General features: G+C 40.8%; 1 pseudogene across 1 annotated transcript; it reads left to right on the top strand.

Moving 5' to 3' along the window:
* The first annotated feature begins 670 nt into the window (after positions 1-670).
* Positions 671-1899, top strand: LOC308623901 (26S proteasome regulatory subunit 10B-like; annotated as a pseudogene). Its single transcript has one exon. The product of its transcript is annotated as a 26S proteasome regulatory subunit 10B-like (transcript).
* The last annotated feature ends 11327 nt before the right edge of the window (positions 1900-13226 follow it).

The raw sequence follows: 13226 nt of genomic DNA, 5'->3' as shown, positions 1-13226 counted from the left end.
TCACACCATATATAAAAATTAACTCAAAATGGATCATAGATCTAGATGTAAAAGCTTAAACCATAAAACTTCTAGAAGAAACCATGAGAGAAAATCTTAGTGATCTTATATTTGGCAAAAAAAAAAAACAAAAACTAAACTAAATAGGAAACAAAAGGCATAAACTATAAAAGAAAAAATAATTTAGTTGGTTTCCAGCAAAATTAAAAACACTTGCTCTTCAACAGATACTGTTATAAAAATGAAAAGGCATGTCACAGACTGAAAATATTTGTAAAAGATAATCAACAAAAATTTGTATGTAGGATATATTTTTTTACATGTATAACTCAATAGTAAGACAAATGGCCCAATGAAAATGGTAAAAGATTTGAACTGACCTTTCACCAAAGAAGATGGCAACTAAGTGCATGAAAAGATGCCTCACATCATTAGTCATTAGGAAAATGCAATTCAAAACCACAATGAAAAAAAAAAAAAAACACAATGAGATACCACTTCACAACCACTAGAACGGCTCAAATTAAAAAGACTGACCACTCCAAGCGTTAGTGAGTATGTGGGGCAACTGGAACTTTCATACTCTGCTGGTGGGAATATAAAATGGTATGGTCGGTCACTTTGGAAAACAGATCATAGTTGCTTAAAAAGTTAAAAATAGTTTCCCATCATGGAGGACCCTAGAGATAAGGTGCTTCAGGACTACCACCAGAAGCTGCTGGAGCACAAGGAGATGGGCAGCCGTCTCAAGGAGTTAAGGGAACAATTAAAAGAACTTGCCAAGCAGTATGAAAAGTCTGAAAAAGATGTGAAGGCCCTACAAAGTGTTGCGCAGATTGGGGGTGAAGTACTTAAGCAATTAACTGAAGAAAAATTCATTGTTAAAGCTACAAATGGACCAAGATATGTTGTGGGTTGTCGTCGACAGCTTGACAAAAGTAAGCTGAAGCCAGGAACAAGAGTTGCTTTGGATATGACTACACTAACTATCATGAGGTATTTGCCAAGAGAGGTAGATCCACTGGTTCACAACATGTCTCATGAGGACCCTGGGAATGTTTCTTATGCTGAGACTGGAGGGCTATCAGAACAGATTCGGGAATTAAGAGAGGTAATAGAATTACCTTTTACAAACCCATAATTATTCCAACGTGTAGGAATAATACCTCCAAAAGGCTGTTTGCTATATGGACCACCAGGTACAGGAAAAACACTCATGGCATGAGCTGTTGCTAGCAAGCTGGACTGCAATTTCTTAAAGGTTGTATCTAGTTCTATTGTAGACAAGTACATTGGTGAAAGTGCTCGTTTGATCAAAGAAATGTTTAATTATGCCAGGGACCATCAGTCATGCATCATTTTTATGGATGAAATAGATGCTATAGGTGGTTGTCGGTTTCCTGAGGGTACTTCAGCTAATAGAGAGATTCAGAGAACTTTAATGGAGCTACTGAATCAAGTGGATGGATTTGATACTCTACATAGAGTTACAATGATCATGGCTAAAAATAGGCCAGATACAGTGGATCCTGCTTTGCTTTGTCCAGGCAGATTAGATAGAAAAATACATACTGATTTACCAAATGAACAAGCAAGGTTAGATATATTGAAAATCCATGCAGGTCCCATTCCAAAGCATGGTGAAATAGATTATGAAGCAATTGTGAAGCTTTCAGATGGCTTTAATGGAGCAGAACTTAGAAATGTTTGTACTGATGCAAGTATGTTTGCAATTCTTGCTGATCATGATTTTATAGTACAGGAACACTTCATGAAAGCAGTCAGAAAAGTGGCTGATTCTACGAAGCTAGAGTCTAGATTGGACTACAAACCTGTGTAATATACTGTAAGGTTTTTGATGGCTGCGTGACAGATATTGGCTTAATGTAAAAATAAAGTTAAGGAAAATAATGTATGTATTGGCAATGATCTCATTAAAAGTGTATAAATAAAAATGTGTATGAATAACGTTGTAAAAATTAGTAATTCAGTAATTCTACTTTTAAGAAGTACGGAAGAAATTTGTATGTTTGTTAATTTGTATTTATTGCAGCAGAAGTTATAAAAGAAGAGTATGTTGAAGCTTTTCGTATTTGCTGTGTATTTTGTAAAACCTTGAAAATGGTTTGTGACGGTAGTACCAGAGAGCATTTCTTACGACTTATTCTGTATCATTTGTTTTCCTCATCCTAAAAAGTTTAATAAAATCTGTTTGATTCCGTTCTCCTACAAAAAAAAAAAGTTAAACATACCTCCTCCTTTCCAATGTGGATTACTTTTATTTCTTTTTATTCTCTGATTGCCATGGCTAGGACTTCCAAAACTAGGCTGAATAAAAGTGGTGAGAGTGGACATCCTTGCCTTGCTCCTGATCCTAGAGAAAATGCTTTCAGCTTTTCATCATTGAGTATGATGTTAGCTGTGGGTTTTTCACATATGGTCTTTATTATGTTGATGTAGGTTTCCTCTATGCCCACGAAACTGTCACTTTTTGCAGATGACATGATACTATACATAGAAGGTCCTAAAGACCCTACCAGAAATCTACTAGTGCTCATCAATGAATTTGGTAAAGTTGCAAGACACAAAATTAATATACAGAAATGTTTTGCATTTCTATACATTAACAATGAACTATCAGAAAGAGAAATTAAGAAAACAATCCTACTTGCCATCACATCAAAAAGGATAAAATACCTAGGAATGAACCTACCTAAGAAGGTAAAAGACCTTACTTGGAAAACTATAAGACACTGATGAAAGGAGTTGAAGACGACACAAATAGATGGAAAAATATACCGTGTTCTTGGATTGGAAGAATTAATGTTAAAATGACCATACTACCCAGGGCAATCTACAGATTCAGTGCAATCCCTATCAAAATACCAGAGGCATTTTTCACAGAACTAGAACAAATAATTTTAAAATTTACATGGAAACACAAAAGACCCTGAATAGCCAAAACTATTTTGAGAAAGAAGAACAAAGCTGGAGGAATCATGCTCCCTGACTTCAGACTACACTACTAAGCTATAGTAATCAAAACAGTAGAAACATAGATCAATGGAACAGAATAGAGCCGAGAAATAAACCCACACACTTATGGTCAATTAATCAAAAGACAGCCTCTTCAATAAGTGGTGCTGGAAAAACTGGGCAGTTACTTGTAAAAGAATGAAATTAGAACATTCTCTAACACCATATACAAAAACAAACTCAAAATGGATTAAAGACCTAAATGTAAGACTGGATACTGTAAAACTCCAAGAGGAAAACACAGGCAGAACAGCCTTTGACATAAATCACAGCAATATGTTTTGGATCCATCTCCTAAAGCAAAGGAAACAAAAGCAAAAATAAACAAATGAGACCTAATTAAACTTAAAAGCTTTTGCACAGCAAAGTAAACCATTGACAAAATAAAAAGACAACCTACTGAATGGAAGAAAATATTCGCAAATGATATGACTGATAAGGAGTTAACATCCCACATTTATAAACAGCTCATACAACTCAACATCAAAAAAAAAAGATTAAAAAATGGTCAGAAGTACTGAATAGATATTTTTCCAAAGAGGAAATGCAGATGGCCAATAGACACATGAAAAGATGCTCAACATTGCTAATCATCACGGAAATGCAAGTCAAAATCACAATGAGATATCACCTCACAACTATCAGAATGGCTATCATCAAAAGACCACAAATAACACATGTTGGTGAGGATGTGAAGAAAAGGAAACCCTTGTACAGTACTGTACTGATGGGAATGTAATTTCGTGCAGTCACTGGGGAAAATGGTATGGAGCTTCCTCAAAAAATTAAAAATGAAACTACCATATGACCCACCAATTCCACTCCTGAGTATGTATTAGAAATAAACAAAAACACTAATTCATCCATTTCATACCCAAGACGTGAGAAATGAAAGCAAGTGTCCACAGAAAAGCTTGTACATGAATATTCACAGCTGCTTTGTTTGTAATAGCACAAAACTGGAAATAGCTCAAATACCCATCAAGCGATGAATGGATAAATGAACTGTGTTATATACATGTAATGAATACTTAGCAACAAAAAAGGAATCAACTAGTGATACATGCAGCAACATGGCTAACTCTCAAGATAATTATCTCTGTGAAAGAACTCAGACTCCCCCATTCCCTCCCCCCACAAAAAGTACATATAATATGAATTTCCATTTATATAAAAACCTAGAAAATGTAAATTAATCTATAGTGATAGAAAGCAGATTTGTTGTTGCATTTGACAGCCTGGGGTAGGAAGGTATGGATTACAAAGTGGCATGAGAAAAGTTTTGGGAGTGATGGATATCTTCATTATCTTGATTATGGTGTTAGTTTCACAGTGTATATACATGTAAAAACTTATCATTTGTACACTTTAGACATGTACAGCTATTGTACCTCAATTATACCTCAAAAAAGCTGTAAGAAAATCAATTGTGCTTCAATGTATTTTCATAGACTAGCAGCAAAAAATGGGAAAATAAAAATTTAAAAATACCATCTATAAGAGCATCAAAAATGTCAAATACCTAAGAATAAATCTACCAAAAGATGTTTAAGACCTCTAGATTGAAAACTGCAAAACATGATTGAAAGCAAAGAGGAACTGAATAAATGGAGAGAAATTCCATGTTCAAGATAGGAAGACTGAATATTGTTGAGATGTTAATTCTCTTCCATGTGATTGCATTCAATGCGATCTCCATGAAAACCCCTAACTGGTTTTTTATGGAAATTGAGAAATTATTTTTAAACTATATATGGAAATGCAAAGGATCTAGATAGCCATCTTGAAGAATCAAGCAAAGTTGGAGGACTTATGTTACCAGATTTCAACTGGTAGTTAAAAACTATAGCAATTAAGACAGTGTGGTATTAGCACAAGGACAGACAAATAGACCCATGGAACAAAATAGAGGGACCATAAAAGATCCACACATACATGGTAATACAATGGTGTCACTGCAACTCAGTGAAGAAAGAATGAACTTTTTAATAAATGCTGCCAGAGCAATTAGATTACCATATGCGGAAAAAAAAAAAGAATCCTTCTCCTAGCCCATATCATACACATACACAAAAATAAATGGATCTAAATATGAAAGATAAAACAATATTACTGTTAGAAGAAAACATAAGAAAATATCTATATGCCCTTAAATATGCGAAGATTTCTTAAACTAAAAACAAAAGCACATAGCATTAAAGTTATTAAAAACGAAAGCCACATAGTGGGAGAAGATATTTGTAATACATGTATCTGACAAGACTCATACCTAGAATTTAACAGGAACTCCTACAAGTGAAAAAAATAGGCAAAAAACCCAGTGGAAAAATGGGCACACAACCTGAACAGGCATTTCACAAAAGAGGACATCTAAATTGTCAATAGTCATGTGAAAAGTGCAAAGAAATATAAAAATGCAAATTAAAAACCCAATACAATACCATTATACACCCATCAGAATGGCTAAAATTAAAAAGGCAGAAAATACTAAGTATTGACCAGAATGCGAAGCAATTAGGACTCTCATACATTGCTGGTAAAAATCTTAATTGTGTAACTTTTTGAAAACTCTTTGGCAGGATCTATTAAATCAAACATACATGTACCCTATGATCCAGCATTTCTACTTAGGCATACATCCAACAAGAATGTGTGCACATGTTCAAGACACACACAAAAACGTTCACAGCAGCACCACTCCTCATAATGAGGCCAGAAGTGGAAACAACTCAAATGTCCATCACCTATAGAATTAATGAAGTGCAGAATATTCACACCATGGGAACAAACAAGCTACAATCATATAGATGAAGTTTACCCTGATGATGCTGAGTAAAAGAGCCAGCTAGACGCAAAAGATCACACAGAGTAGGATTCCATTTCTATAACGTTCATAAGCAGGGAAGCGTACTCTACACATGCTCAAAGTCAGGGTAGTGGTCCTCTTAGGAGCAGGAGTGACTGAGATGGGGCATGAGGGGACTGCTGGTGCTGGTCCTGTTCTGTTACTTGATCTAGGTGCTGGTTATGAGGGGCTCACCCTGTGAAGTTTACCCAGCTGTGCACTTACGACTTGTACATTTTTCTTATGTATGTCCCACTTCCACAAAAAAGTGACTCTCTGTGTGCAAAGTGCCATGATGAAAACCAACAGAATTCTGGAAAGAGCATTTGGTTGGGGTGGTCATTTAGTTGTCTTTAAATTAACGTTATCACATCCTGGGGTCCTGACTTTGGTCCTCAGCTTTCTTCTGTCTGCTACTGGAAACAAAATGAAAGCTTCTTTCTTCAAAAGCAACCACTTGTCCATTAGTCACCCTTAGCTGTTCAGTATTTTTCTTTAGTAGATAGAAAGAATGAGCAAACCACAGTCTATGGGTTAAATCTTGCCCACAGCCTGTTTTTGGAAAGTTTTATTTGTTTACATATTGTCTACTGCTGCTTTGTGCCACAACAGGATAGTTGAGTATTGCAACAGACTGCGTAGGCTGCAAAGTCTAAAATATTTGCTATCTGGCCCTTTAAGGAAAAAAGTCTATAGACTCTGGGTATAGAGCTTCAGTGGTGCTTGGGCATGGTCATCAACCCCATTTATCCCACAGTGTCCTCTGTCCATGTCAATTACCCAGTGCACCACGCCTGCTAGTGCATTTCCTTAGGGAGCCACCCTCTGATTCCCCACTTGTGAAAGTTATAACAAGTGGGCTGTCTCTGCTCTGTCAGCCACCGGTGATGGGGCCCTCTTACCACCCAGGCAGTAAGTGATCTAGCTCCAAAAGCCCATCTTATCACCTGCCTTCTCAGACCAGCCCTGGTACCAAATGTTGGGGGTTGGGGTCTCCAAAAGTAGATGCCCAGATGGAGTCTGGGGTGCAAGATGTTTACTAGGGATCAATACCTGTGAAGGAAGGAGGAGAAAGCAGGGTTGGGCAGAGGTGAAGTGGAGGTCTGACAAAAGCTTGAGGAATCCTTCTTGGCTGATTGGGGGAGAGCTGGTGCCTTTCTGACCACCAGAGCGTCCTGCGCCAGCAGAAATGGCTGGACATTTATATCCCCGCCTCACTTACTTAGTAGATGAGACTGCCCAGGGAAGGGCATGACCTTGGCAAGGGGGTTCTCTCCAGCTAAAGCAGACCCTAAAAGAGGTGACAGATGGACGCTGCTTGCTGGTCACATTCCTTGTTTCTGGACAGCAAGACCCCCTTGATGGGGAGATCAAGGCCCTGCAGGGTAGCCTGAACTGCCCAGGGTCACACAGCTAGGGAGAGGCAGGGCTGGTACTCAGCTTTAGTCTGCTGGCTCTAAATCCCATGTTTTCTCCACTGTTGCCCACCACCTCTGGTAAAGCAATTACTGTGTGCTATAACATTTTATTAATCAAAGACAAACATCTGTCTGAGGCTCTTCTGATGAGTTTGAGCTTGCCAGAATCACTCTCACACCTACAGAGTGACATGCTTAATTGTGTACGGACTGTGTAGTGCTGGGCTAAGCACTCAACCTGGATAATCACCACAGCAGCCCCTGAAGTAAAGTGCTACTATTATCCCATTTCACAGACAGGGAAACCGAGGCTTCAGACAGGCAAAGTGACTTGTAGAAAGCAAACTGCCACACACAGGTCTGCTTACTGCACAGACTTCCTCCTGCTACCCTCAACAAAGGCAATTACTGGGTGAGTTTTCTGGTATCTTCCTAATGTAGGGAAGTGTGCAATCTGAAATGTTGCTGAAATGTTTAAACTCGCCCAATTTCATCACTGTCGTCACAGATTCCCAGGGGTCCAGGCACACAGAAAGGGACCCACTTGCCTACAGTAGTGATAGGGCCCGGGAAAGGTGGGCTGGAGCATGTCTGAGTATGTGAAGGGGTGTGTGGATGACACCCAAGTGATTTGGGGATCCTTTTTGCTGTCCACCTTTTTTTTGGTCTATTGATTTACCCCTGAAGACCCTGCATTAGAAAAGGCAGCATTTACTTTGTTTTGTTTTGTTCTGTAAAACAGCATGGGCGGGCTTCCCTGGTGGCGCAGTGGTTGAGAATCTGCCTGCCAATGCAGGGGACACGGGTTCGAGCCCTGGTCTGGGAAGATCCCACATGCCGCAGAGCAACCAAGCCTATGAGCCACAACTACTGAGCCTGCGCGTCTGGAGCCTGTGCTCCGCAACGAGAGGCCGCGATAGTGAGAGGCCCGCACACCGCCATGAAGAGTGGCCCCCGCTTGCCGCAACTAGAGAAAGCCCTCGCACAGAAACGAAGACCCAACACAGCCAAAAATAAAAATAAATAAATTAAAAAAAAAAGATTCCACATCTTCCCCCAACGTTGGCTTTCCTTTAAAAAAACAAACAAACAAAAAACAGCATGGGCTTTGGAATCAGGCAGACAAGTATTCAAACCCGGGTTCTGCTCCTTACTAGCTGTGTGACCTCCACTAAATAGCTTTACCTCTCTGAGCCTGTTTCCCCATCTGTAAGCTCTGGCTTACAACATCCCTATTCCCTGGCACTCCTGTGAGTGATGCTTGTAAAGCTAAAAATGGAGCATAGCACGCAGTGACATTCAACAAACAGTACCTGAGATCTGGTCACTGCAGGACCACACAGGTAGGTGTCCCCTGTTTTCAGCCCAGGATCACCCTCTCAGCACAGAAGCTCTGCCTCAGTTTACATGCAAGGTCTCTCTTCCCCTCCTTGATTACCAGAGAACACCTACTTCCCTGACTCCTGACCAAGTATGGATTCTTCCTATCACCTCTGAAGAACTACATCTTAAAGAGGTAGGGAGAAGTTGGCCCTGGAGCCAGACTGGTTTGAATTTCATCTGAGTCACTCGTTAGCTGTGTTATCCTGGACAAGTTTCTGCAGCCTCTGAACCTCAGTCCCAGCTGCCAGGTCAGGACTCCCCGACCAGCCCTGCCCTCACACAAGGTGTCTGAGCTGCAGCATTGGGGGCAGGGCAGGGCATCTAAGGCTGAATCAGATCCAGCGGTGCCCCCTCACCATCCATGAGCTCTAAGAATATACACTTTAGCCTGCCTTGCAAGGATGCAAGAGAGAGTTAAGATCAACATACATTGCAGAAAAGCATCCCTGAGCTCTCACCTCTGCCATCCAGCAGATTTTATACTTAACACTACTTCGTAAATTCTCGTCATCCACATTCTGGTTGTTTTCAGTTTTCTAAGGCTGCTCCCTCGCACTAGCCAGACCTCCCTCTTTAATACAGATCTTCTGAATCTCACCCCACTCTCTTCCTGGAAATAAAACCAAAAAAACAAAACACAACAAAAGACCCTCTTCTGCCTTTGCCTATGACTCACAAACAATAATAAAATGATAGCTTCACGTTTATTACATAGACTATATTGGTATTTCCCAAAATGCAGTAAACATCAATTACAGCATGCATACAGAGACAAGTGTCATTCTGATAGCTACATTATTAGCAGGTTACCAACTATTTGTGGTGAATGATACTGTCTTTCCACTTAGGGTAGCAATGTAAAGTCTCCTTTAAATATAAACAAAATGAGTCTATAATAAGGAAAAGCAAATCAAAACCACAATGAGCTACCACTTCACACCAAGTAGAATGGCTACAATAAAAAAAAATAATAGTTAAGAGTTGGAGAAATTGTAACCCTTGTACGACAGTCTCACAGTTCCTCAAAAGGCTAAACATAGATTTATCATACGACCAGGTAATTCCATTCCTAGGTATACCCAAGAGAACTGAACACGTACGTCCATGCAAAAACTTGTACACGAATGTTCACAGCATTAGTCATAATAGTGAAAAACTGAAAACAATCCTGATGTTCATCAACAGATAAATGGATAAATAAAATGTGGCATAGCCACACAATGGATTATCCAGCTATAAAAAATAAAGTGCTGATAAATGCTACAATGTGGATGAATCCTGAAAACATTATGCTAAATGAAAAAATCCAGACAAAGAAGACCACATATTTTTATGATTTCACTTATATGAAATGTCCATAATGGGAAAATCCATAGAGATAGAAAGTAGATCAGTGGTTTCCTAGGGCTGGAGGAGGGGTGAGCTGGGGGAAAATGGGGAGTGACTGCTAAAGTGTACAGGGTTTCTTTCTAGGGTGATGAAAATTGGGGTGTTCATAAACTGATTATGGTAATGCTTACACAGCTGTGAATATATTAAAACCACTGAATTGTATACTTTAAATGGGTGAGTTGTATTGTGTGAATTATATATCAATAAAGATGTTATAAAACATATAAAAATATTAGGTAATACTATAGGTGGCATACATATATGAAAAAAGCATTAAGAACACAGATAAAGCAAAGTTTAGGAAACACTGGATTAGATCAGCAATCCTAAAAATCCTATGAGGTAAATGTCATTTTTTCCTGTTACACAGGAAACTGGACTCTTGAGAGGAGAGTGTTCATCCAAGAACGAAGAATTTTAAGTGGATTTCAAATCCAGGCTACTGACTCCAAAACCAGTGCTCTTATCTGACATGCTATACTGCTTCCTGACTCCCAATCCTTGAATTTAGCTCCCATCCATACTTTTCCTGATGATGCCTCTCCCCTAACGGTGTCTCTCTGAGACTTGGGTCTGAACTACACCAGTGAGCATCACCTACAGCTTTGACCTATGTAACCAGCAGAATATCACAGAAGTGATGGTGTATAATTTCTGAGGCTAGGTTGGATCCCTTACTTTGGAGAATACCGGCTGACACATTCTGAAGACAATCAGCCCTGTGGAAAGATCTACATGGCCAACAACTGAGGCCTTTTGCCAACAGCCATGTGAGTGCATCATGTTGGAAGCAGGTCCTCTAGCCCATCAGGCCTTCTGACGACTGCGGCCCCAGCCCATCTCTTGAATGCAGCCTCGTGAGAAGCTGAGCCAGAACTACTCAGTGAATCTGCTCCTTATTTCCTGACCCACAGAAACCATAAGGTACTGTGTATTTATTGTTTTAAGCTATTACGTTTTGGGGTAATTTGTTATGTAGCAATAGATAACTAGTACACCCTATGACTAGTTCCTGCCAATGATATGTGAGCTGAAAAGTTACACACTACCTCCAGGTCCAAGATATGAATGTGCCTTTTCTACTTTCTCTTCCCCTTCCCACAGAGATCTTTTCTTTCCTCCCAGATATTCGCACACCCATGTTCATAGCAGCATTACTCACTATAGCCAAAGGGTGGAAGCAACCCAAGTGTCCATCAACAAATGAATGGATAAACAAAATATGATCCATCCATATAACAGAATAGCATTCAGTCTTAAAAAGGGGAAATTCTGGCTCATGGATGAACCTTGAGGACATTGTGCTAAGTGAAATAAGCCAGTCACAAAAGGACAAAGACTATGTGATTCCAGTTACATGAGGTCCCTAGAGCAGTCGAAGTCACAGAAACAGAAAGTAGAATAGTGGTTGCCAGGGGGTTGAGGGAGGGAGAAGGGGGAGTTAGTGTTTAACAGGTACAGAGTTTCAGTTTGGAAAGATGAAAAGAGTTCTGCGGATGGATGGTGGTGATGGCTGCACAACAGTGCGAATGTCCTTCATGCCTCTGACCTGTACACTTACCAATAGTTAAAATAGTAAATTTATGTTATACCTATTTTATCGTAATAAAAAATGTCATGATACGCCCAAAAGGTTGTTACTCCCTCTTCTGACTCCCTAAGCACCTGTGGTAAGGGCTGGGGCTTGTGGGCTGACTAACTCTTTTTCCAGCCACTGTTTGTGAGAGTCCTACTGTGGACAAAAGGAGTGGGCACCCTGTATTTTGGATACAGGTTCAGCTGCATGGGACAGAAACCCAGAGCAACAGTGGCTTAAATGAGATGAAAATCCCTTTCTCCTGCATACAGTCTGGAGGCGGGTTGTGCACGGCTGGCATGGTGACTCAGCCCCGTGTAGTCATGCAGGGACCCAGCCTCTGCTCTTGCACTCTGCCATCCCTAGGGCGTTTTTCTCAACCACGTGGCTCAAGGTGGCTTACCACCACGTGTACGTCCTAAGCAGCAGGGTGAAGAGGGCAGGGAAGCAGGGGCATGCCTCCTCTCTTTAAGACACTGTCATTTGGGGTCTCTGTCCTAGAAGTGGAATGCCACTGCTGCCTGATGTATTTTCCATCCCCAGCATCCCCCAACAGGATGTTGGCGGTTTTCTGTCTTGTCATGGCAGCTGTGGAGGAGACCGGCAGAGATCTTGGGAGCCCCATGTTGAAATTAATAGAGCCCCAACATGGGTGGAACCTGGGTCCCTGTATCACTGCATGGAGGGCTGCCTCTCAAACATCTGATAGAGCTTTACATATTGAGAGTAAACCTCAAATGTGTGAAAGCACTGGGATTTCAGTGTTTATGTGTTACAGCCGCCAGCATTCTCTTAACACAGAGCTTCATGACTGGAGCTTGGGAAGTCAGATAACACAACAAGGCTGAGGCCAGGTCAGGCAATGGGAAGATGACTTTGGAGCCAGGAGACCCAAATCCAAGCTCCCGCAACCCCACTTACAAGCTACATGGGCCATTCAAACTCTTTCAGCCTGGTTCGCTCAAATATAAATTGGAGATGATGATAATACAAACCACACACTATTTGTGGTGTGAACTGAATGAGGGAATCTGCAAGAAAGACAGTTGAGAAAAATCTACTTGGGGCAGTGACAGACACCTGTCCCCTTGCCATTCTCTAAAGAGGAGAACAGATGGGCATTTAGAAATGGGCACAGCACTCCGTAACTCACAGCTTGATGAGAAGCAAATGGCCCACGGCGGTGGGGCGGGGGTGCTGATCTCTAAGTTATGGCTGAATATTCAGCCTCGGGCAGGAAGCTGTCTGTCTTGGGTTTTGCAATAGCTTTGATTCAAGACCTCAAATAGGCCCCTGAGAGCGTACTTGCTTGGGACTCAGATTGGGTTTACAGCATAGACCAGCATTTTCCCCAGGCAGCGCAAAAATGAGAGTCTGGACCTCTTCTCATTATATCTCAACAGGACAGCACTGGTGCAGAAAAGCTGGGACACTCACGCTCTGGCTGCCACTCTGGGGGTATGGCCACCGCGGGTGCTCACAGCGGCCTCTAAAGCACAGATGCTTCAGGGACTGGGCAGAGCACGTAACAGTGTGAAGAGGCTGGCTGCCATGTAACAGTGAGTGGCTGGTGCTC

The sequence above is a fragment of the Mesoplodon bidens genome (genome assembly GCF_964165515.1).
Source record: "Mesoplodon bidens genome assembly, chromosome: 10".
NCBI lineage: Eukaryota > Metazoa > Chordata > Mammalia > Artiodactyla > Ziphiidae > Mesoplodon > Mesoplodon bidens.
This window is presented reverse-complemented; position numbering and strand designations above follow the sequence as displayed.